The sequence below is a fragment of the Physeter macrocephalus genome, chromosome 5 (genome assembly GCF_002837175.3).
Source record: "Physeter macrocephalus isolate SW-GA chromosome 5, ASM283717v5, whole genome shotgun sequence".
Lineage (NCBI taxonomy): Eukaryota > Metazoa > Chordata > Mammalia > Artiodactyla > Physeteridae > Physeter > Physeter macrocephalus.
Window position 1 is genome coordinate 10,566,839 of NC_041218.1, and position 25,777 is coordinate 10,592,615.

Genomic DNA, 25,777 nt, shown 5'->3' on the forward strand with positions numbered 1-25,777 from the left:
CGTGTGTATAAATGGATGATAGCTAGATTACACACAAAAAAACTTAGACAATTCTGTACACAGATACTAAGGGAAAATCTCATAGACAAAGTGGAAACTAAACTGGACTATACAAAAGTCTAGGGACTAAATATGTGAAGTGGAAATTGACCACAAATGGGTTAGGCTGAGCAATAGCTAGGTTATTCCAGAACAAAACTGGAATATCCATGTTTTTTTCCTGGTAGACATCTTTGGATGAAGTCAAAATTTCTTTAAAAAGCCATGGAGAGCACAGAATGCCAGGACAAGGACCTTGGACATTATTTTATGCTTTAGGAATAACAGATATTTTTTAAACAAGGAAGTATTGTCTTTCAGAAAGAGTGGGTTTTAAGAGTATGTTGGAGGATTTCCAGAAGCTCAGGGAAAACAGCAGCTTCACAAATTGGAATTCTTGCACAGATCCTCCAAGTATCTATACAGACCAATAAAACAATATGTTTTAACAAAGTAGAAAGAATGTGAGTATAAAAATTGGATGAGGAAAGACAGGAGCAGCCCGGACCTGGTGCTACAGAGCCTTCTATTTCTCCAGACCTCATTCAAAAATTTGTGACAATGGGTTAATACTGGCAAATGGGTCACAACCGGACACCCAAATGTGTAAGGTGGGGTCTCCAGGAGGCATTATCTGCTGTTTGCTGGCTCAGAGTTGACACTAGTCTCCAGGGATTCACCATGCCTACTTTAGTCCATCAGTCAGAGTGGGGAATTGTGGAAATCAGATATATGTGGAGTCTTGCCAGTAGTCCATCTTACGATGAGTCCTGTAGACCCGAGAGACCATTCTGAGTTTCTTTTACTTTGGAAAACCCACTTCACCACGGTCAACGTGTGTGTGTGTGCTTTTGAGGGCTATTACAGTAGAAAAGACCAAAAATAACTGCTTCTCCCATAATAAGTAAAACAAAAATAATATGCATTTCTGAAGGAAGTCCAAAGATTAATAGCAAAAGAAAAGACCTGAAAGATACAGGGGAGTTAATTCCTATTATATCCCCGAATAACTCAACTCTTTGGCTAACATGGGGACCTAACGGATTTTGGACAGTAGATCATCATAAACTTAATCAGAGAGTGACATCAATTACAGCTCCCACTGTAAGTATGGTATCTTTACTGGTACAAATCACTGGAGCCCCTTGCACCTGGTATGCATTTAGGCACCTATTGAGTAAATGTTTTTTTCTCCATCCTACTTAATATGAAGACAATTAGAAGGAGGTGACATTTACCTGGCAGGTACAGCAGCTACCCTCTCTGTCTTACTTCAGGCTTGTCTATATTCTTCTCATCTCTGTCCTCATAGCATCTGCAGAGACCTTATTGTAGCCCAGAGAACATCATGCTAGGATTTAACATGATTACATTAGGCTAATTAGACCAGGTTAAGTCATATTCTCTTAGTAAGACTTAGGAAGACACACATATGTCAGCAGGTGATGGACAAATCCCATGAAAATCAGGGGCCTGCCATATCAATAAAATTGCTAGGGGTCAGGGCTCTAGAACATGTCAAAATATCTCCTGTAAAGTGAGGGACAAGTCGTGATAGTTTTTTAGTGTGGCCAAGCGGGCTGCACATAAATTCACCTCAAAATTCCCATCTTGCTAAACTTTTGATTACCTTGCTTTATTGCAGAGGTCAGCAAACTTGCTCTTTAAAAGGTCAGATAGTAAATATTTTATCTCGTGCACCATATTCTCTTTGGCAACTACTCAACTCTGCCATTGAAGAATGAAGCAGCCATAGACAGCAAGTACTGAGTGGACATGGCCTCATTGCTATGAAATTTTATTGGTAAGTAATGTGCCATATTCAGCCTCAGGGCCACAGGTTGTTGTTGTTAGTTTTGGGGCGGGTTTCTGGTTTGTTTTTTTTTTAATTTTTCTCGGAGTAGAGTTCATTTACAATGTTGTGTCAGCTTCAGGTGTACAGCAAAGTGAATCTGTTATACATATACATATATCCACTCTTTTTTAGATTCTTTTCCCATATAGGCCATTATAGAGTATTGAGTAGAGTTCCCTGTGCTATACAGTAGGTTCTTATTAGTTATCTATTTTATATATTATAGTGTGTATATGTCAGTCCCAGTCCCAATGTATCCGTCCCCTCAACCCCTGGTAACCATAAGTTTGTTTTCTACATCTGTGACTCTACTTCTATTTTGTAAATAAGTTCATTTGTATCCTTTTTGTTTTATAGTATACGGTAAGTCCCCTACATACGAACAAGTTCCATTCCAAGAGCATGTTTGTAAGTCCAATTTGTTCGTATGTTCAACAAAGTTAGCCTAGGTACCCAACTAATACAATCGGCTGTATAGTACTGTAATGTAATAGGTTTATAATACTTTTCACACAAATAATACGTAAAAAACAAACCCCCAAAATAAAGAAAACATTTTTAATCTTACAGTACAGTGCTTTACCTTGAAGAGTACAGTAGTACAGCACAGCTGCTGGCATCCAGGGGCTGGCATCGAGTGAACAGGCAAGAAGAGTTACTGACGGGAGGAGGGAGAGGAGGTGGGAGATGATAGAGCTGAAGGATCGTCAGCAACAGGAGACGGAAGGCAAGCTGCAATTTCACTCACGCCTGACGTTGATGGCACAGGTTCTGGTCCCTGAACATTCAAAGATGTAGGTTTGCATCTTTGAAAGTTCCCAACTTGAAGGTTTGTATGTAGGGGACTTACTGTACCAGGAAGTTCCAGCCTCCCACACTTACTGACCATAGAATCTAGGTTTAAATTAACTAGCCACTCCCATTGGGAGAAACAGAAGCCAAGTGAATGGCAGGCTAGGTGATACAGTGCTTGGAGGCCAGCCTCCCTGGACTCCCCTAAATGTCTTATTAATAAGGTACACTATCAAAAAATTTAGAGACCACATTTTAATAGCTAATATCTACGAGTATGAAGTTATTAAGTCAAAATTTTTGATGCATAATGTTCATATAGAGTGGAGGCTTGTGTACACACACACTCTTCTGTTAAATGCCAGGGAATACACTTTAAGACATTTCCTCAAACTTTCAGTGCTTCCTGCTCCAGAGCTAGATGGATTTTTTGATGAATTTTGCTTCCTGAGATGACATAATGAGACTTTTTGTTGCTTTGCAAGAAGAGTAATGATTCCTCTTCAATTTCATAAATCTAAATATGCAATTTCTATGATCCTCCTTGCACTTATTACCCTTCAACAAAATTTTTGCTCAGATATAATATTAATGATTAAATAATCACCTTGCAAAGTGTATTTATTTGACTGTATTTCTTTCATTACCTTGTTTATCAGCGTTGCCCATCTTCAATTATAGGTATAGATCATACCTGAAGCTCACCTCTGTTTAACTTACGTTGAGTACAACCAATACTTAGAATTAACGCTCAGAAAGATTATGAGCAGAGGACTAGATGATTGTGATTTTCTGTGCCAGGGACCTCTCAACATGACAAAAGGGGAACAGAAGGTCATCATTCTACCTCTAGACAGACCTTATAATACTTCAATCATTCCCAGACAGGTAACAAATTCCTTTCTCCATCTCTGCTGGGATAGCATCAGTTGCTTATTACTACTCTTTTATAGGCCATTGATTTTTCTTATGCACTCCATGTCATCATTACTGTCTGAGTAATGTTAATGCACCTTCAGTATTATAAACTATTTTGGCTTTAATGATTTTTTTCTCCAAAAAAATACTGAGAGTCAGAAATCCTTAACTCTTGGCCTGCTCTTCCATTTTGTCTGACTTTAGGCAAATCACTTCCCCTTCTGGGCTTTAGCTTTCCATCTATAAAAGGAATAGATGGTTATAAAGGTTCAATTACAACAGTCACTAAATTCATGAAGTCTTTTCCATCTTATTGAACCACTTCTTCTTTCCTGCAAAGTTTAACATGCTGTCTAGAAAATGAGAGGGGTTTAAAGTTGTGATTAATTAAATTATCATCTGATGTTATTATCTTGTATTATTTTGAATGTATTATCTTGAAGATATTTCATTTAGACCCTGCATCGTATTCTTTTTTTTTTAATAGTAAATGGATGTTTTTGACACTGTGACCACTTCATCCTTTCGTACTTCTTTGATTTCCACAATGTTATACGACATCTCTAACCACTCCCTTTTAAGTTTGCTTGCTAGCTCCTCATTTAGCCTTTCCCCAAGTTCCTCAGGACTGTGCCCAAGATTTGATTTTCTAGTCACCCTGTACAATCCTCCCAGACAGTCCTATCCACACACGTGGTTTCAGGTACCATTTATACATTGATAATGGCTAATCAACATCTCTAGCTCATATATCTCCAGAGCTACACCCCTTCTGTTCAGCTGCTTACTTGGTATCTCTAATCAGATGTGGTACAAGAACCTCAAATGCTGTGTATCTGATGCTGAACTCATCACCTTTCCCCAATATTCTGTTTCCTATTCTTGTGAAATGTCACCATCATTCACCCAATCGCCCAAGCCACAAACTGGAAATCATCTTTAGGTCTTCTCATTCTCAATTCCTACATCCAATTAATGTCTTTGAAGACATTAATTGACATTAGTTGTGACTGTGAGAAGTTAAAACATAAATAGCTTTGCTTTTTGTATAGTATAACAGGCCCCTGTGGACAAAACCCTGCTCCAAATTGAATACAACGTTTGGTTTATATGAGAACCAGTTCATGAATTCATTTTGCAAAAGTAGAGTTAATGTTTAAAGAGAATATTCTTCTCTAAATTTGAAACTTACTTCCACACTAAACTTAATGAGGTGATCTAAGTGAACTCTCATCCTGTTAATTGGCTGCATTTTCTTTAGTGAATTTTATATGGATACACTCCAATCCAACCAAAAATATTCTTTTAGTTTTATTCAATAAACAATATACATTTTGATTTAACCCTGGTTGTTTGAAAGAAACAATCTAGACAGAGGTCCTATGAAATTTAGTTTTGTGCTAAATAAGAGAAGTATGAAAAAAATTCTGATTTGTTAACTTATAACACTCAATTTCCTTCATACCTATAAAACCAGTGATTTGTTACCCATACTGATCTATTCCATGTCAAGTGACTGCAAAAATTTACAAACACAAATACAAACAAAGCCCTGGACTTTTTCTACAGTCTCCCTTTCTCTTGTTTGAAGTTTTGGTTTCCTTCTACCGTAAGCAAAGGGGCCTCATCAGAAAAATAATGACATAGAAACATGCATGAATTTTTAAGCACACAGATTGAAGCCACAATGAAGAGAATTTTAAAGTTTTTTCTTTCTAAATTTTACAAAGGTAAGTACTTTATAAATATTAACTTCTTTCAGCCACAGAGTAAGTCTATAAAATAGATGTCTATAAAATCTGTAAAATGGAATAGTGCCCATTTTACAGATGAAGAAACTGATGCTCAGAGAGATAAATGACCTAAGATCATATAGGCAGTAAGTAGTCCAGCTGGGATCCAAATCCAGGCCATGGGGCTGCAGGATGCATGTGCTTCATCATAATGTCACATTTTTTATCCTGAGTTCAATCAGACTCCAAACTCAAACAGCACCTGTTAAATTTCTTGGGAAATTTTCAAGAGAGTCAATTTATTTTATATGAATTTTCAGATGGATAGTGAAGCACTATAAAAATCTTCACAACCTGTATGCAGATTCCTCCTGCACAATCTCTTTCCTTCCAACAGGTGCAGGAGAAATGGTTTCCCCACTATCCAAGTATCTGTCAGAAATTAGTTTCTACAAGATATACTTCCGTATTAAATTTAACTTCAACAAGATCAAGGTGATATTCAAAGATGAGAAGATTATTTAGAAGTGTTTCAGGGCATACTAGCACTAGAAACGAAATGTGGTCGAGGTTTCTGAAAAGACTCACAAAAAGCAGAAAATGCTTGGAAATACAGAACACGTGCATTAACAATTCACAAAGAAGTCTGTTGCACCACATAAAATGTTCATAGCCAGAACCTGTCCAGGTGGCCTTAAATGAATTTGGAGAATATTTTTATAAACATCAGGTGTGTTTGGCCTACGAAAGAGCATTTACATGAAGGCAAGTATTCTAACATATGTTTTCAATGCTAATATATATCCAAAATCAAATGAATCTCAGGGACAGTGTTCCAGTTTTGGACATATTTCTGGTTCCTAAACAGTTATTTTGGATTTCTCTATGCCACTGTACAGGAGTCAGGATCACTTTGTAAAATGTAAGCAAGGTCACCCCTTAAGTAATGTGATTAATAATAGGCTGAGGGAAGCAAATAGGTGGAATATAATTACACATACCTATATAAAATAGACAAAAATAATTATAAATATTAACAAAAAATACTGGGATGTCTCTTTAGGTTTATACAAACTGAAGAGGTAGAATTATGTGGAATTGTATTTACTTTAACATTCCATGTAGCCAAAGTTTTGCTAAATAAAGTTAACTAAACCAGAGACTTCCTATGTATTTCTTCTCTATCACATAAATATTCAAAAGTCAAATGAAGCTCCTTCAGTTCCTTACTGAGTACATCTTGCAAAAAGCACTGTGACTGATGTTACCCATCCTGCTAAACTGGCTGAACACTCCTGCTATTCCTGCTGCCTACCCAGCAGCCTACTATCGCCTCTTAAATGTCACTCCTGTAATTCCTGTAACTGTCACCATGTGATTGGTGATTCCTTGAGTTACAGAAAAAAGGCTAGACAATTTATTTTTCCCTATGTATAAGGGCTTCAGAATAGTGAAACAAGCTCACAATCACAAAATAAGATCTGACTAAACTCAGACATTAATTTAGCTCAACTGCCTCTCTAGAGAGAATTTTAAATGATATACTTAATTTCAATGAAATCTTCTGACCACCAAGGGTTATTTATATCATCATAAACCAGCCTATATACTCAGTAACTTTGCTAGTTATTTATCCATAGGTCTTTTATAGAACTGATCACTCAGACTGTGATCTCTCTGGTAGCAAGCTCTTCTGTGATCAAATCATACCTTCTCTTAGGACAGGAGGAGTAAATTTAGTAGATTATGAGAGGAAAAAAAATTGATGCGATCTAAATATGCTGAGTTTATCTACTCCTTTGGATCATTTGGAAAGGAGGGACAGCACAGAATAGTGGTTAAGAGAGCAGATTTCCTATAAAAGGAAAGGGCGTGATTATAATAGTGCTTGAGCCATAGGGTTATTACCCATGCTGAGTTAATATATAAAAGTTCATAAAACAGGGCCTGATATGTAAAAGTTAACTAATAATATTATTCACTGTCATTATTTTTATCCAACTGGAGGCATCCAAGCAGTTTTCAATGGGTTCAAAATTTCAGTAGAGGAATATGGGCCAGAGAAAGAAATCTCGTAATCATTATCTCATTGGACAATGTTTCTCAACTGCAATTATGAGTTAGAATTATCCAGAAGCGTTAGAAAATATCCTTGCCTTGGACCTATCCTGATGAGTCCAATATACAGCCCACAATAAGGGCACAGGTAGGCAGAGGTGGTAGATGGAATCATATGTTGGGTGCCATGTCCCTGGAAGAGTGGACCGAATGAGAAGGTTCAAGGTTTCCAGACCAAATTCATCATCTTTCTAACATGACCAGCTCTAGCTCCAGATTCTGTCATTTTACTTATCATAATGGCACTGTGGGCAAATGGCAACCACAGTATCATGGAAACAGGTAAAGATGCTGGAGTCTGTTGCTTTGTCCTACCTGTGATGAGTCACGGCGGGACAGGGAAGTGTCTTGGGGAAGCCGGTTACCATTCTCATTGTCAGTCATGCCAAGGCAGAATTCAAGCGGTCCTTGAGAACCCTGGACTGGAGCAGATTCTGGGTGTGACTCTTCTGTTGAGGGTGAGCTGCCCCTGGACCTATGGCAGCGAGCTAAAACTCTAGCAGTGCCATCAAGCTGGAAACAGCAGTGGTGGTAGAACCTCCAGCCTCAAAATCATGCATTTACATCCTGGACCCACAGGCAAATGGGTAGAGGAATGATAAACAGCTCTGTGGGCATGAGAATAACAGAGCACCCTCCTCACATTTTAAAGGGAATTGTTGACTCCAGCAGAGTTTTTGACTGATCTTCCAGGTGACCCACAGATAATGACAGATCTGGGCAGTAGAGGAAACAAGTAGACCGTGACATGGAACCACCATAGCTGAGCATAATAGCAGAGAAAGGAGACTTCCTTTTTATTTCCCATCCCCTTATACATGCAGATGAAATTATAGGTTATCTGTTGCAGCACTTTCTTTGGAGGCCAGAGACCTTCCTGCTGTGTTATAGGAAGTGTACTGTACCTCCAGACTAAGTATTGTCAACAGAGACAACTAAAGAACGATCATTAATTCACAAAGACCACTGTTCTTTAGGTAGCTTTATATAACTCTGCCTTGATATGTTTTCTGTCAAAGAAACAGGCTCAGCTAGGCAGAATGAGGTTATAAATATGTCTACAGTCTAAAACTAGTATCTTCCCACTATAATATAGGGTATATTTGGAAAAAGTAAATACAATGGTCCAGTTTAGCTAACTGTAGAATAAAGACGGAAAATAAATTTGAAATAATGCTAGGAAAATGGTTTGGAAGATTACTTTATGCCTTGAGTCTCAAGGAAAAGAGTTAAAACTGAATGTAGTGAACAGTGGAGAGATTGGTATCATACAGCATCGATGATTGTTGAACAACTCACCCACTCCATTCCACAGACATGTCATATGATGCCCCTACAATACACCATACCCTGCTGTGGGCTCTAGGGATTTAACAGTCAAGAAAAGTGACAAGGACTTGCCTTGTCAAGTCCTCATGGAGCTTAAATTCTAACTGAGGGAGGCAGAAAATAAACCAACAAACTCATACATCTGGTGATGATACATGCTGTAGAGAAATGCAAAGTAGAATAAGGAGGAAACAAGATGTTGATAGAGGGAGAGGTGTCCTGGTGAATATGGTAGTATTTTATACAGATGGTGCCTCTGGAAAGGGGACATTTGAACGAGACCCAAAGCAGTAAGGGAATGAGCTATGTGGATGTCTGGGGAGAGAGCAGGAAGAATGAAAGTACAAAGGTCCCAAGAACAGAAAGAAGGACACCAAACCCTTGTTTCCCTAATTCTGACTGCCTACCTGCTTTCCTTACATGAATGTCTACATTATTAACAGGATGTGTTCTGTGATTTGTCTTGTTTTTATAGATAAGATTTTTACAACATGGGGTATTTGGGAACAAGATAAAGGAAAAAATTCCTCTCCATCCTCTTTGTCCTCTAGAAACATTATAGCCAAAATCACTGTTTAACACATCTACCACCACCACTCTTGTCTCCTAAGCCCTACTATCATTTTCTAGTAGACCAATTTTCTCTTGTCTGTCAACTGAGGATATAAGGGAGCAGTCCTTTATTGTTCTCTGAAACATTCCCTGCAATGTGAGAGAGCTGTGTTTTCTTCTTGCACTTCTAATTGTGAAAGGAAATCTGGACACAGCATGATCAAAGTTATCAAACAGCTGTGATGAACACTTTTCTGACATTTTGATTCATTAAAAAGCATATTTTGCTCCTTTCTGGGTAATAGCCTTTTAAAATTTCTGTAACACAATGATCTTCTGACCAGCTCGATAGTGGCCTATGTGCAAAACTTTATTTTCTCAACATTTGGAATAGAAGCCCAAAGTTACATGACTTTCTGGATGTTTGAAAGGACATAAAACACCTCAGAGAAAATCGTTTCTTAGTGAGAGCCTCTGTGAAGCCAGCAAGAGTTTTCACTTCATCAGTGTTTTTCCAAATTGGGAATATTAGAAATTTGATTTTTTTTCTCATCATGTCATTGTAGGTCTTACTCTCTTTACTTTCTATTCAGTCTAACTTCAGTCCAACAGTAACACATCATAATTTACAACTCTCCTAAAAACTAAGGGCAAAGGAAATCTAGCAGCAAGTACTCTCAGATAGAACATTCTTTTCTGCCTTTGATGAAGTAAGTTTTTGGAGCATAAAAAAATGGCATTATCGAAGGGAGAAATACAATCTGGAATTCAACCTTGACCCAATTATTGAACTTGAAACAGGGCCAGCTTTAAGCCATGACAATGTTGGTAAGATCAGGCAGTATTACATGACATGAACCATAAGACATCAGGAACTTCTGTGGTTAAAATACTAACTTTTTCACAGATGCTCCATTAGTGTGACCCCTTGCTTTGGGTTAAATGTTACTGTATCCCCACAATTTTCCTTAAGCACCATTTCTGGAAGGGTACACATGTGAAACACGGGTTATTTTCACTTGAGTTTCTGCAGCACTTTTCTCTTGGATACTTGAGTAATGAGGACACGGGAAAATAAAGGAAATGGTAGGAAAGGACTTAAAGTGCACATACAGATGGCCAAGAAGCACATGAAAAGCTGCTCAACATCACTAATTATTAGAGAAATGCAAATCAAAACTACAATGAGGTATCACCTCACACCAGTTAGAATGGGCATCATCAGAAAATCTACAAACAACAAGTGCTGGAGAGGGTGTGGAGAAAAGGGAACCCTCTTGCACTGTTGGTGGGAATGTAAATTGGTACAGCCACTATGGAGAATAGCATGGAGGGCCCCTAAAAAACTAAAAATAGAAGTACCATATGACCCAGCTAGCCTACTACTGGCCATATACCCTGAGACAACCAAAATTCAAAAATACACTTGCACCCCAATGTTCATTGCAGCACTGTTTACAATAGCCAGGTCATGGAAGCAACCTAAATGCCCGTCGACAGACGAATGGATAAAGAAGACATGGTACATATATACAATGGAACATTACTCAGTCATAAAAAGGAACAAAATTGGGTCATTTGTAGAGATGTGGATGGATCTAGAGACTGTCATACAGAGTGAAGTAAGTCAGAAAGAGAAAAACAAATATTGTATATTAATGCATACATGTGGAACCTAGAAAAATGGTACAGATGATCCAGTTTGCAGGGCAGAAATAGAAACACAGATGTAGAGAACAAATGTATGGACATCAAGGGGGGAAAGCCGCAGGGGGTGGGGTGGTGGTGGTGAGATGAACTGGGAGATTAGGATTGACATATATACACTAATATGTATAAAATAGATAACTAATAAGAACTTGCTGTATAAAATAGAAAATAAAATTTTTTAAAAACCCAACGAAGTGCAGGAGCATGATGGCTAAACCACACTAAACCCATTTCTTTAATGTGTGTCCTAGAGGCAGCCCTACACGTGACAGCAAATGGCTAAAATTCTTGCTACTCTACAACCTTAGCAGGACCACAGAGGATAGGAGAAGGCAATCGGACACCTGGTAAACAGGCTCCTCCTTGAGAAATACATACACAGGTTCAACATGCCCAGCCATTTTCCTCAAATTAAGTCTGAACAGAACACGCACCTGGATGGTTTCAGTCTACAGTAATTTTAAATGGACGTTTTATGTCTTCTCTAACACAAAAGAGCACTGTAATAAAAAGGTGACAATTTGCCACTTGCAGGCAAGTGAAAAGTAGAAATTACTCCAACCTGGCAGAACAAGTTTTTTGAAAATATTATTAGGATAGCTGCCTTAAAAGAGACAACAATTTAAGGGTCTAAGTCGTAAAGAATAAAAGGTTGTACAACAAAAAAGTTGTAAAATAATTGCACATAAACATAAAAGTCTCCATAGCATAAAAGTGGTGGTGTTTCTTTTTGCTTTTTTTCCTTGCTCACACCATGTGTCAGCAAAAGAGATTATTATCATCATTATTTCTGTAGCCTTCTTCATTATCCAAATGCCTTATAGACATTGATTAGTTAACTGCACGATACCGGCCAGAAAGGTCAGTGAGATTAACCTGAAGGCAGAGCCAGCGTGCCTTGAGGTTAAATGATTCATCCTTTCCTCCAAGGAGATGAGTGGAGGACAAGACCTCACCTCTAGAGTTCTTCTGTCTGAAGCTGTTCCTATCCTGGCTGATATATGTAACAATGAAAATGCTTTTTCTTCCCCAGCATAACTGATGTCCCAAAAGCCTGGAGGTTGTACACACTAATTGGTAAAGAATGAAATGCTATCCTGGTGAGATTCTTTGTTCGATTAGAATAAGTACATTTAGGTAAACTTTCCAATTAACAGCCAATGGAGGGGTTACAGGTTATACAGCTTATATATATATATATATAGGCTATATAGGTTATATATCTTTGCATCTTCATGCAACAAGTATTTATTGAAATCCCGTCATCCCCAGAAAGATGCTCTAGGCTCCAAGGATCTCAAGGTGAATTTGAGAGCCAAGGTTCTGTTTTCACGGAGCTTAGTTTCCAATGCGGTGGGACTACAATAAAAACATGAAAGAAACAAGAATAATAACACGTAGTGAAAAGAACAGGGAGAGAATTAACATAAGATGATGTTATAACTGTGCCCAAGTGATTTTTAGATGGGGTAGTCAGGGAAGGCATCTCTGAGAAGACGGCATTTAGAGGGAATTGACAAGAAGGAACTAGCTATGGAAAGAGGAAACCAAGGAACATTCCGGGAAGAAATAAAAGCTAAAGGAAAAGCCTTAAAGCAGAAATGAACTAGGTATGTCCAGGGACCTGAGAGCAATTCAATGTGCCTGGGGGTTAGTGGACAACTAGGAGAGTGGAATAATTTAAGATTAGAAAAAATAGGGAGGGCCAGAATGTGTACATCAAAAAAGGACTTTGGAGTTTATTCTAAGTGCCTTAGGAAACTACTGGAGAGCTTAAAGTGGAGATGTGACAAAATCTTATTCCTGTTTGCAAAACGTTACTTTGGCTGTTATTTGGGGTAGCGGGGAGGGAGAGTGGAAGGAGGGAAACCAGTTAGCAGGCTATTGCATTGGTCCAGGTGAGAGAGGATGATGACCAAAACTAGGGCGGTAGTCATAAAGACAGAGATAATTGGGCGAATATATTTAGGTTTCGGTGGTAGAGTTGCCAGGATTTGCTAATAGAGATGGGAAATATGGGCAATACAGAATTAAAAACAACTCCTGTATCTTCAGGTAGAAAAACGGAAGAGAATTCTTAGTAAGTTTGAAATATAAGGCTCATCAAAAGACAGTTTAACTTGGGAAATGCATAACACCAGAAAACAAAAAAATCTGTAAGATCTGCTATAGCCCAGGAGGTCAACAAAGGCTTCTTTAGGAAGTGACATGTAAACTAAGATCTGAAGGACCTGGCTAGAAAGATGCTATGATCATCACGGAGCTTAGTTTCCGTCATGATCACAGTGATCAGCGTATGATAAAGTCATAATTCATACACTCATACACAACAATTCACTGACTACAGCCATTATGTCTCCTTCTTTAAATTCCAGAGAGAAAACATGTGGTCAGTTAACTGACTGTCTTTAGGGCAGATGTCCACTCCTGATCCATTCAGTAGTGACTTGGGGAATGAGAGCGTGTCACAGGGTCTGTGGTTTCCAGGGACTCAGGAAGAGACTGCCACGCTTGTAGCTGGGTATGACAGCAAATTGACTTACGTGTCTAATATCATCCTCCATTCACCTTTGCCTTCCCAGAGCTTAACAGAGGGCCATGCGTATAAGAAACACTCAATGTCACGTGATTAAATGAATAAAGGCAATTTAAGAGACAGGAGGCAATTCTGGGCTTCTCTTAAGTAGTAAGGAAATCTATTTCTCAAACCAATCACAGCAACTTTTTCAACACAGTACTACCCCCACCTCCCATAATCTTTTGCAGCTGTGCCTCACGAACAGCTACGTTAACATTACTGGGTTAGAAATATTTTGGTTATTATTAATACCTGAAGTTTTTCACATCGTAATCCAGTTCATCTCAAACTTTGCGGAACATAAGAATCACCTGGGCAACATTTATTAAAATGCAAACTTCTGGGTCTAGTCCATCTCAGCACAGCCAGAGCAGAACCCAAGAATACGAATTTCAGTATGATCCAGCAATTATTCCTCTGGGTATATATCCAAAAGAATTGAAAGCAGGATCTCGAAGAGATATTTATAACCTATGTTCACAGCAGTATTATTCACAATAACCAAAAGGTGGAAGAAATTCAAATGTCCATCAATCGATGAATGAATAAACGAAGTGTTGTGTATACATACAAGATATTATTCAACCTTAAAAAGAAAGAAAATTCTGACACAAACCACAACATGGATGAACCTTGAGAACACGCCGCCAAGTGAAATAAGCCAGACACAAAATGACAGACACTGTATGAATCTACTTATTTGAGAAACCTAAAGTAGTCAAATTCGTAGAGAAAGAAAGAATGGTGGTTGCCATGGGCTGGGGAGAGGAGGAAATTGGGAGTTATTATTGAATGGGTGTAGAGTTTCAGTTTTACAAATTGAAGAATTTCTGTAGATTGCTTGTGCCACATTATGAGTGTACATAACACTACTGAACTGTACACTGAAAAATGGATAAAATGGCAAATCTGATGCCGTGTATTTTACCACAATTAAAAATTACAACAGAAAAGAATACGAATTTTAACAAAGATCCTAAGTGATTAAGATGCAAATGAGGAAATTTACTTGGGGAATTACTGCGCTCTGGTCAGTATCTTCCCCAAACCAGTTTAACGCAACTCAGACGGTCTCATAGATTCTCTCTGTCTCCATTATCACTGTTGCTGACTTAATTTAGACTCCATCACCTATCGACTGGATGCCAACAGCCATAGATCTGCTTTTTCTGGTTCCAGTCCCTCCATGTCTTAATCCATCCTGCAGTTTAATCCAATATTATCTACCCCAACCAATGATTTCTGTTTAATAAATGGAACACACTCTGATAGAAGAGTAGAACAGAATGAAAGAAAACAAAAACAATGTGGAAAATGGTCAAATGATCACAAAAAGCAGCAGAATTTACTATGCTGATACCAGAATTACCGGTTTGAATTCTATTTTTCCTGTATTTTAACCTCCTCAAACTCCAAGTCTTTTACTCAATATGACCTACAGAAGAATCCTATTTATTTACTTCTCCTTATATATAATAAAATACAAACACTGCCACCTCTCACAGGTGTGTCTCAAGTCCTCCACTCACGTACCCCCCCCTACTTCCCGAAGTCCTCTGTTTTACATGACCTGATATTCCCCCAAAGCAAATCCAAAACCGAGAATACTCATAGGACATTTGCACTCAGGCACTGTAAGGCACTTCAACGGGGCCAATGGAGGGATTTTAAAACATTGTTGTTTAAATCACAGCAGAAAGCAGTTCTCAGTTATGGATTACGAAGATGATGAAGGAAAAGAAGATGAGCTAGTGTGAAGTTTAAGTTTACCAGAGACTCGATGGCTTAAGAAACAGAAATTTAATACTCCTAGCTCTGGAGGCTGGTAGCCTGACAGGGTGCCAGCATGGTGGGGTTCTGGTGAGAGCTCTCTTCCTGGCTTGCAGAGGACCACCTTCTCGGGCTCAGGTCTCTTCATCTTCTAAGGGCAGTCATCCCATCATGGGGGCTCCATGAGGTTTCATGACCTCGTGTAAACCTAATTACCTCCCAAAGACCTCCAAATACCATCACATTGGAGATCAGGGCTTCAAACTATGAACTTTTCAGGGGGCAGGGGCAGGCATTCAGTCCATAACAGGGAGGAATACAGGCACAAGAGAATAAAAGGGAATGTTAAATCAACAGTGGTTGTCATTGCCCTGGCTGTTTTCTGTCATTGGGCTAAGCTGGATACTCAGAGGATGGTGACTTTCATTTTATCTCAACTAGTCTCATTGTTCTCAGCACTCATCTGGAGAGCTTAAAACTACTGATGATTCTAATCTCCTCCATTGGCACTGCTGAAGTGACTTACAGTTCCCGAGTGCAAATGTCCTATGACAAGGGTAACTCTAAACAATTGATCCTTTTCTGTCAGTTACGTAACTCACTCTGCAGGGTAGAGTTGTAAGCAGCTTGTAGATATGTCGTTTTGAAGAACTGACAGCTGCAGGTGGGGGAGGGGCAGGAGTAACAACCATCTCTCATCGCACAGGCAGGTACAGTGAACGGTGGACTAAAAACCACGTAGGGATTTCGGAACACAAACAAGCAGCCCCAGACAGCGACTTGACTCAAGAGAGTCAAGGGAGTTAGAAGTTGTGATACGGCTTTAATACAACAAGCCTAACTTTTGGGTGAATTCCATATTTCTAAAAATCTGTTTTGAGAATATGGAGATGGGGGAAAAATATACCAAAATGTTAAATTTAAATGAAAAAAAGCAACAAATCTTTGTTTTAAACGGTTATGGTGCTTTGGGGGTTTGCTCTATAAATTTGATTTTATTATAGTGATTAGTTTTTCTCACTAATCAAATTAATTGAAGTTTGAGACTTAAGAGGGTTTTTTTAAATTCATGAATTCTCATCTCAGAAGAAAGCGGCTAGCTTTTATATACTTCCTTACTGCCACCTAGTGTAGATTAATATACTGCAAGGAAAAGGCAACACGTACACCAATTTATCGATGTTAAGACCAAAGCTGGTGGCTAATCAATTTCTGAACAAATATCTTTGATGTAGCTCTATGAGTTCCAAATATCATATGGGAGCATCTCCGTTCACTAATATGGCTTTCTCTGGCCTTCAGAGACTGTTAAAAGGGCTCCCTTTTGTTTTGAGATTGTGACTTTTTTATAGTAATGTTAAAATGTATTTTAATAAAATATTGATGATTGATGCAAAGAGGTGGTTGTGTTTCATTTTATTATTATATTTTGATTACCTTACTTAGCAAAAAAAAAAAAAATTGGGAAAGCTGGTCATCCTTTCTTGAGAAGGCTAAGACGTGTTCAGAGATACCCGAGCAACATCTCTTGTTTTCTTCACTCCCCATTATAAGGACAGGACCTCCTCACTCGGGCTGAGTTGGTTCAAAATCTGGACATCAGTACATCTGATGCAGACTTCGTCTTGACGGAGGCACACAGATAGTTAGTGTAACTGCTTCTTGAATGGTGATAAAAAATGCCACAAAAAGCTGATGGTGAAGGAAGAATTGGGGGGCCAACTCAATTCTGGCAGGCTTCCAACAGCTTAGACAGTATCACCAGATACTCTACAGAGACAGATATAAATGCTCTACAGCGAAACAAGGGCAAGGGAAAATCTGCACTGAAACACACTGCATCTATTCCCAGTCTGTGCAGCTGCATCACATCCATTAATTTCTGTACCAGTGGACAAATAAATTGGATCTTCTAGCATGTGTGTGATGTGTGTGTGTGTGTGTGTGTGTGCATGTGTGTCTCCATATTCTCTTCCTATCAATCCAACACCAAACTGATAGCTCTACTTTACTGCCCCCCTTACCCACATTCCCATTTTTGTTTTTGTTGTTGAAATTTTACAGGACTATAAAATCCACAAGTCTAGGAACCATTGACATAGCTGATGAAAATAACGGAATTTGAAAGGAATGCGCTATTTTGGAGCCGTATTCCCTTTGGTCTCTTGCCGATATGAGTACAATCTGTTAATTATGATATATGGACTGTTGGCCAACAGATCCCGGTGAGATGCCAGTTTGGGGAATAGAGTGGCTGATGGGGGAGTTGATTCATGAGAAGGGGGCGTGCATTACTTGAATTTGGAAAGAGAAGCCGTCACGGGAGCCCAAGGCTAAAACTGATTCACAATTTTGCTTAGAAACAGGCCTGTACCTGGCCTTTTATTGCACAGTGATCTGTGAGCAGAGGTTTGTGGGCACGTTTCCTCAGCAAGAGACAAATTTCGGAAAGGCGAAGCTTAGACAGCAGAGACACGGGTCACTAAACACGTCTTCTACTTCCTTCTTACCTCTTAGGTTTTATAAAACTGTGGCTTCGATTGCCAGGTGTTTTTTGTTTTTTCTCTTCTCCTTCATATTTTTCTTTAATCAATATCATAGTAAAGACTTAAGAAAAGCATCTTATCAAACTCTAAAAATTTGTCTAGCCATTAAAATATATATTCAAGTTCTTCATTCTGTTCATCTAGACATTTAATATTTCTCAAGGCAGTGTCTGATTAGTCAAGAGACACTTATTCTCCCTTTTTCAAATACTTCAAGTGCTTATTGTTGGCAGAATTCTGACAGCCTCCAAAGCTTGAGCAAAGCGCACTAACTTGGTTTAATTCAGGAAAAGCCTCATTAACTCAGCTAAATCAGAGTCTCTCTGCCAAAAATTAACCTATTTAGCACAGAAATAGTTCCTCTTTACCTGTAATTGTCATTTCTTCCAGATCACTGCAGTCAGACTATCACTGGGTTTTTTGTTTTGTTTTGTTTTTCTCCACCCACAAAGACTGAGACTCCTGCAGCTCACAGAATGATCTGGCATTTTACAATATTGGGCTCATTTAAAGGGCCATATACATGTTTTCTCAATTATAATCTATGCTGTCCCAAATACAGCTTTTTGCTCTAATGGATTTTTTAGAAATTATCTATCTTTAAAAATCCCATTTTTAGCACTAATGCTAAAGTTTTATAAGTGATATTTATTTCAGGTCTTCCCTTTAAAATGAATAGTTATGGCTGTTTGAATAAAACAGGGAAGTTGCTAACCTACTCTTTCAAAGGGAAATTTTTTTTTACTACTGATTCATACAATAATGGAAAAGAGAAAAGAAGCATGCATGAGAACCAGTAAAAGTGCTTTCTTACTCTGTAATCATTGAAGAGTGGGGAATGCTATAATATTTGATTCTTTATTACTACTTTTAAAGGCAATATGTCAAATGTGAAGACTTTTGTTCACTTTCACCAAATTGAGTTCTCATTGCTTTTCTTAGCAGCACTGACTTAAAAAGCTTAAGTTATAAAATGAGCAGTTAAGTGTTTTATTGATGAGAAAAATTTAGGTTGAAATGAAGATGTACTACTAAGAATCATAAAATGATTGAGCTGGAAGGCAGTTTAGAGAAAACACAATCAAATGTTCATTGACTCCTCATTTGATTGTTCCACGGATGAGGAAACTTGAGTCCTAATGAATTGCTTAATTCCACAGACCTAATCAGTACGGGGGGGGGGGGGGGGGGGAGAATTTACTTCATTTCTTTTAAGGAAGCCAGTAATATATTGCCTTAGATTTGTTGCTGCAAAAGCATAGTTTGTTTGCAAACTCTATCAAAATTTGTAAAAATTAGCATATGTCCAGCATTTAATAAATACTATTTGGTAAGGTATTATAAGTGTAACATTCTTTGTAGATAAAATAGATAATAAATGAAATTATTTACATTACTGAGTTCTTCATGGGTATTCATAGTAGAAATGAGATCAATAGTTTTAAAATTATTATTAATTGAATTGGTTGGATTTTTGTGTTGCTGAATAGATTTTTAATAAATAACTGACACTTGAGATGGAACCATATTCTTATCCAAACCTCACATAGGCAGAAACACACAGAAGCCCTCACAACCAAAGTCCCAGAGGCAAAGCAAAGCCAGAACAAAGGGCTTGCCATGATCTACCTCTTTGAGGAGAGAAATACCCTAATTCCCAGCCCACTCCTTGCAAAAGAAATGTTATATTTGTGCCAGTCTTGAACAAACTTCTTTCTGGAACTTCAGGCTTTACTGTCCCTAAGAATGGCCCTTGAGAACTACCATGGCATTTATTATTTGGCCTGGTTCCTGAAAATTTCAGTTCCCCAACACTTCATCATTTAGTATGATTTGATGTGTGTTTTCCTTTAGATAAAGCAGATTTGACCACCTTGTATTAATAATATATAATTAATTATTACATCATTTGTAATATATATTAATATGATAATATAAATATAATATATAAACAGTAATTATATAATACAAATACATATTATATTATAAAATTATATATATTAATCATATATAAATTATAATTTATATACTTAACATATTTAAATATATTAATTATGTATCATTATAGTATTCATATATAAATTATAATCTATATTTAACTTAAGTAAATATGTCATATTTATATTTATCATATTATTAAATATGAAATTATATGTACTTATATAAATATATTTAACTTAAATATAAATTATAATTTACATATAAATAATAGATAATGATATATAACTAATACACCATGTAATTAATAGTATTTATATAATTATAACAAACAGGGTTGAGATTAATCCTAGCCTTTTGTTTCAGAAATAAAACTTCCGTTTCAAAGGACAGAGAAATAAATTAAAAGAAGTAATGATCAAAATACAATGAATAAACTCTAGAGAATAGAGGTCTACTGTACAACATTGTACCCATAGTCAACAATAATGTATAATTTAAAATTTGTTAAGAGGGTAGACGTCATGTTATGGTTCTTACAGCAATAAAGTAAATTTAAAAAAAAATAGGGTAAAAAGAAGCATCGTTTGTAATCATTCCAACAAGTTAACAGCTTACACCAAAGGCAGACCCTTGACTGTTTTCTCTTCTCTCCTTCCCCACTTACTCTCTTACCACGGCTGTCTCTGGTGAATTGCAAACTGAGTTACTTCCTAGCTTTTCCTCCAGCTTCTATGATTAGAAAATCTTTGTCTCAAGAGCGGGGAAGAAAGTCCTAGATGGCTTACAGGCAGCTGAGATGTTCTTCTCCTGGAACACAATTAACACCTGGCTAAAAGCAAGGTTATATCAGGTGTGCTTTACTTACACCTGCCAAGACCAGTCCACCTTTCATCAAGTAAGACCACACTGTCACAGGATTCCATAAGAAAGACAAAAAAAAAAAAAAAAAAGAAAAAACTATACCCTTTTGCTAAAGAAAGACATTTCCTTAGGTAAGTGAACCAAACCAAATAAAAAACATTTGGCTTACCTGGAATGACCTGGGTTTCTTTACCTGACATGGATCAATCAGGAGACTGAGTCACAGTTCTTTCATTGGTCAAATCAGCCTCTATCTGAAGTTATGGTCACTTTCTGCGAAACAAAAATTCCAAGGAAAACTCTTACATAAGACATTTTATTTGGAAAATGTTTAAATGAGTTGCAGATGCCTTTGGAGAATATATTTCAAAGGAATGAACTTACTGACCCCTAATGACTTCATTTTCTCTGAAAAGGAAAGAAAAAAATGTAATTCAATTATACCAGAATTCCAACTAAAATTAATAAGATTTTAAAACTTGCTTTCCCGTATTTTGTGTTTTCAAGCCCTCGAGTTCTCAAGTCTGCTGTTAAACTTTTAGTTCACAGTTGTATAGCTTAATACCTTTTCTAATGAGTGAGTAAAAATAGAAGGAAATTAGAGGTCATTGTACAAAAATTTGAATGTGATGAAATGTTTTACATTATTTTTCCTTAGAAATTCTCAAATGTGTTAGTGCATTTAACCAATTCAAGACTCTTCATTTGTTCTACAAATATTGTCTGAGTGCTCACACCTGGCGGTGTCCTAGGCACTGAGATTACACTGGTGGCTGAAGTGGACAGTTATCCCTCTCTTCATAAACTAGACAGCGGGAAGGGAGAGTGTATATTAACAATAATCAAATAACTAGGTGATCAATATGACACAATTCAAAATATGATTCTGAGATTATGAAAATGGCTCTAGTTTAGATTAAGTGTTAAGGAAGAGTTGCCTAAGCCAATAGCGTTTATACTGAAGCCAAAAGAATACACAGAAGACTGAAGACTACAGACGGAGTCTCTCCCAGGCAGAGGGGCCCTGAGGTGGAAAGGATTAGGTTTATTCAGAAACTAAAAGCACAGATTTAATAGAATAGTGATTTTGAGGGAGAAGGGTATGAAATAGAGTTGAAGAGTGTAAAGCTTCTATTACATGGAAGGATTGGGGTCTCTGTCCTAAATACAACAGTAAGTCATAAAAGAGTTTTCACAGCAGAGTAACCCACTCCTGCTTGTGTGTGTGTGTGTTTCTAATTAATTTTTATTGGAGTAGAGCTGATTTACAATGCTGTGTTAGTTTCAGGTGTACAGCAAAGTGAATCAGTTATACATATATCCACTCTTTTTCGATTCTTTTTCCTTATAGGTCATTACAGAGTATTGAGTAGAGTTCCTGTACTATACAATAGGTTCTTATTAGTTATCTATTTTATATATAGTAGTGTGTATATGTCAGTCCCAATCTCCCAGTTTATTCTTCCCCCCAACTTTCCCCCTTGGCTTATATGTGGAATCTAAAAAAATGGTACAAGTGAACTTATTTACAAAATAGAAATAGAGTCACAGATGTAGAAAACAAACTGCCTGTGTGTTTTTAAGCTTATTTTGTTTTATTCAGGGCTGTGTATGCTTTCCATGGGCTGGAAGCACCTTTGCCTTTACGAGCCCCTCGTTCCATTTTATATTTGAAGTTGACCCTTGAATAGTGCAGGCTTTAGGGGCACTGACCCACCTTTCAAAGTGGAAAGTCCTGTATAACTTTACAGTCAGCCCTCCACATCCTCAGATTCTGCAAACTCGGCTTCCACCAACCTCGGTTCTGCAGCCCAGATTCAACCAGCCTTGGATTGTATAATACATATTTGGTGGAAAAAAACCCACATTAAGAGGATCTGTGCAGCTCAAAACTGCATTGCTCAAGGGCCAACTGTATGTGTGTGTGTTTATATATATATATATATTATATATATATATATCACTGTGTTGGCATAAAAATGAATACAGTCCAGGCTGGACTATATCTGTGTGTGTGTGTATACATATATATAGTATATATAATAGATACACTTTATTTTATAATATATACTATATATGTATATGATATATACATGATATATACATTATATATATATATATATACACATTTTTCTCTGATATTAAAACATTTTCACTGGCCCCTAGTATTATCATGGACTCTCGGCCCTGTGTCTACTCTACCCAAGGCATAAGGCAGCCCTGGCCTTATCAGCAGAGAACAGATTTGCGTCCGGATAAAGTAGAAACCTCTTCCACAAGGATAAGCAAGAGAAGGTGGCAGACACAGGCAAGAAAAATCAATAAACTGTTATTAATTTAGTTGTTAAATAAAACTAAAACATAAACCATTGACTCAGACTCTTTAAAAATATGTGTCAAGAAATGGAAACCAATATGTGCTAAAAAGCCAAAAAAAGAAAAAAATATTTCCTTGCGGTCAGTTTAAAAAGTGACAGAAAGGAAAGCGAAAGAGTTAAGGAGGCAGAGTAAGAAAGCTGAGCTGTGAAAAAAAGAGGAATTAGAAGCCAAGATGGAAAGAAATGCAGGGAAGCAGAGTAACAGGAGAGGAAGATGGGTAATAGAGTGGAAGGTGTATGTGAAATCTCTTTGAAAGGTAAATGTGCTGTACAAACACAGGGGAGTGTGACAGGAATACAGAAAAATTTCCTTGGGAGTCTGGAACCAATGCATTAAAAATCTTCTAATGATCATCCAGAGTCCTTCAGAAGAAATCAACAGAATGTGGTCCATTATCAAAGTAGTTGTGTTAGAGGGACAGAGCTTTAAAACGGAGCATATGTAGGGCTTGTTAAACTGAAAATTTCTGCAGAGAGGTGTGTTAGCGGAAAGAAGGCAGGTGTTTTTTTTTAACTGGAATCGTGTGCATACTTGCTAGAGAAACTAACATGGGGGGGTGTTTTTCTTGTTCTTTTTGTAAATTTTCAGAAAATCGTTATAAGAAATAAGTCAATGTATGTTCACAGCCTACTTTTCTCCCAGTAGAATTTGAGAAACTCTGTGCTCTTTGTCAGAGTATCTTTTCACGTTCTGCCCTACATGGAACAGGAGTGACACCCTACAGCGGGAGCCCCAGCAGTGATGGGGGCCTTTCTTCTCTTGACCCCTCCACTCTCTGCAACTACACTTGGTCTTATGTGTCATCTTGGCCAGGCTATAGTACCCAGGGACTCACTCAAACACTAATCTAGGTACTACTATGAAGGTATTTTGTAGATGTGGGTAAGCCACAGAAATCAGTTGACTTTAAGTAAAGGAGATTATGCTTGACAATGTGGGTGAGTCTAACAGATCTGTTGGAGGGACATAAAAGCAAAAAACTGAGGTTTCTGTGAGAAAGAAAATATTCTGCTTCAAGTCTGCAATGCCAATTCCTGCCTAAGACTTTCTAGCCTGCTGGCCTGCCCTGCAGTGTCCAGACTTGCCATCCTCTACTATTGTGTGAGCCAATTCTTGGCAATAAATCTCTTAATATATATATCCTACTGCTTCTATTTCTCTGGAGAACTCTGATGGATACAGATTTTGGTACTGGGAGTGGTTCTAGAGGAAGAGAATCTTAAGGATGAGCTTCTGAATTGGTTCTGGGGATTCCAGAGTTAGTTCTCTAAAGTTAGATTAAAGTTAGATTTAAAGGGACTAATGACTCTATCTCTATTGTTAAAGAGGGCACTGATTGTCCCTGGCATGATGTGGGAATAGAGATAGACAAAATATTACCACTGGTATCACTAATCATACTTATAAAAGGTGAGGTTCTGGGTGACCACCTATTTGATATCTTAGAACATTTTTGTCAAACTAGGGAATATAATAATGAAAGTGACTCACTGCTGGATGAAGTGGGGAAAGAAAAGGATGAATTTAGGGCTTCCAATTCCCAGCTCAACTGCAGCATAAATGACCTGAAAGATTCTGTGTGTGCCCTGAAAAAAAAATTCGTACCTCCTGTAGTTGAGGAGCTAAGATGTGTGAAAACCAAACCCAGAGACTCATCCTTCATTCTGCAAGTGGCTAAATTACAACACAAATTGAATTCCCAGACTCACAGGGTGTAGCTGGATAACCTTTTTCTGGAAAGAATCAGCTTGTGACTAATGCAGCCAATCAACCATCTCAACAGAAGCCAGGAATAAAAAACAGGTTTATCTAGGAGAAATTGTGGAGATTACTGTTGTCTGACGGTTTACACTCCTGTTAACCGCACAGAAAACTGACAACAGTTTTGAGAATTTTGTATCAGCAGAAACACTGCCAGCCTGGATTGAAAGGGACTGAGACACAGAAGACACACCAAGAAGAAGATGACATGACAACCAGAGTCAGTAATTGTAGTGATGCAGCTACAAGCCAAGGGAAACCAAGGATGGCAGCCACCAGAAGCCAGGAAGAGGCAAGGAAGGATTCTTCCCCAGAGCCTTCAGAGGGAGCAAGACCCTGCTGATATCTTGATTTCAGACGTCGAGCCCCCAGAACTATGAGAGAATAAATTTCTATTGTTTTAACCCAATACTTTGTGGCCATCTGTTAGAGAACCCAAGGAAACTAACAGAGCATCCATTATCCATCCAGTAAGTCATTCATCCAATCCTCCGCATTGTGGTGGAAAATATTGAGAGACACATAGAAATTAAGTATCTTCTGTTCCTTTTTGGAATGTTTGGGAATTCAGAGGGGATATGTTTTTGTAAAAGTTTCATACTTTCCTCATATTTTCTCAATTTTTCCAAGATCTATATGAAGCTTGGTGTACGAAAGACTGATCTAGGGGCTTCCCTGGTGGCGCAGTGGTTGAGAATCTGCCTGCTAATGCAGGGGACACGGGTTCGAGCCCTGGTCTGGGAGGATCCCACATGCCACGGAGCAACTGGGCCCGTGAGCCACAGCTACTGAGCCTGCGCGTCTGGAGCCCGTGCTCCGCAACAAGAGAGGCCGCGATAGTGAGAGGCCCGCAGACTGCGATGAAGAGTGGCCCCCACTTGCCACAACTAGAGAA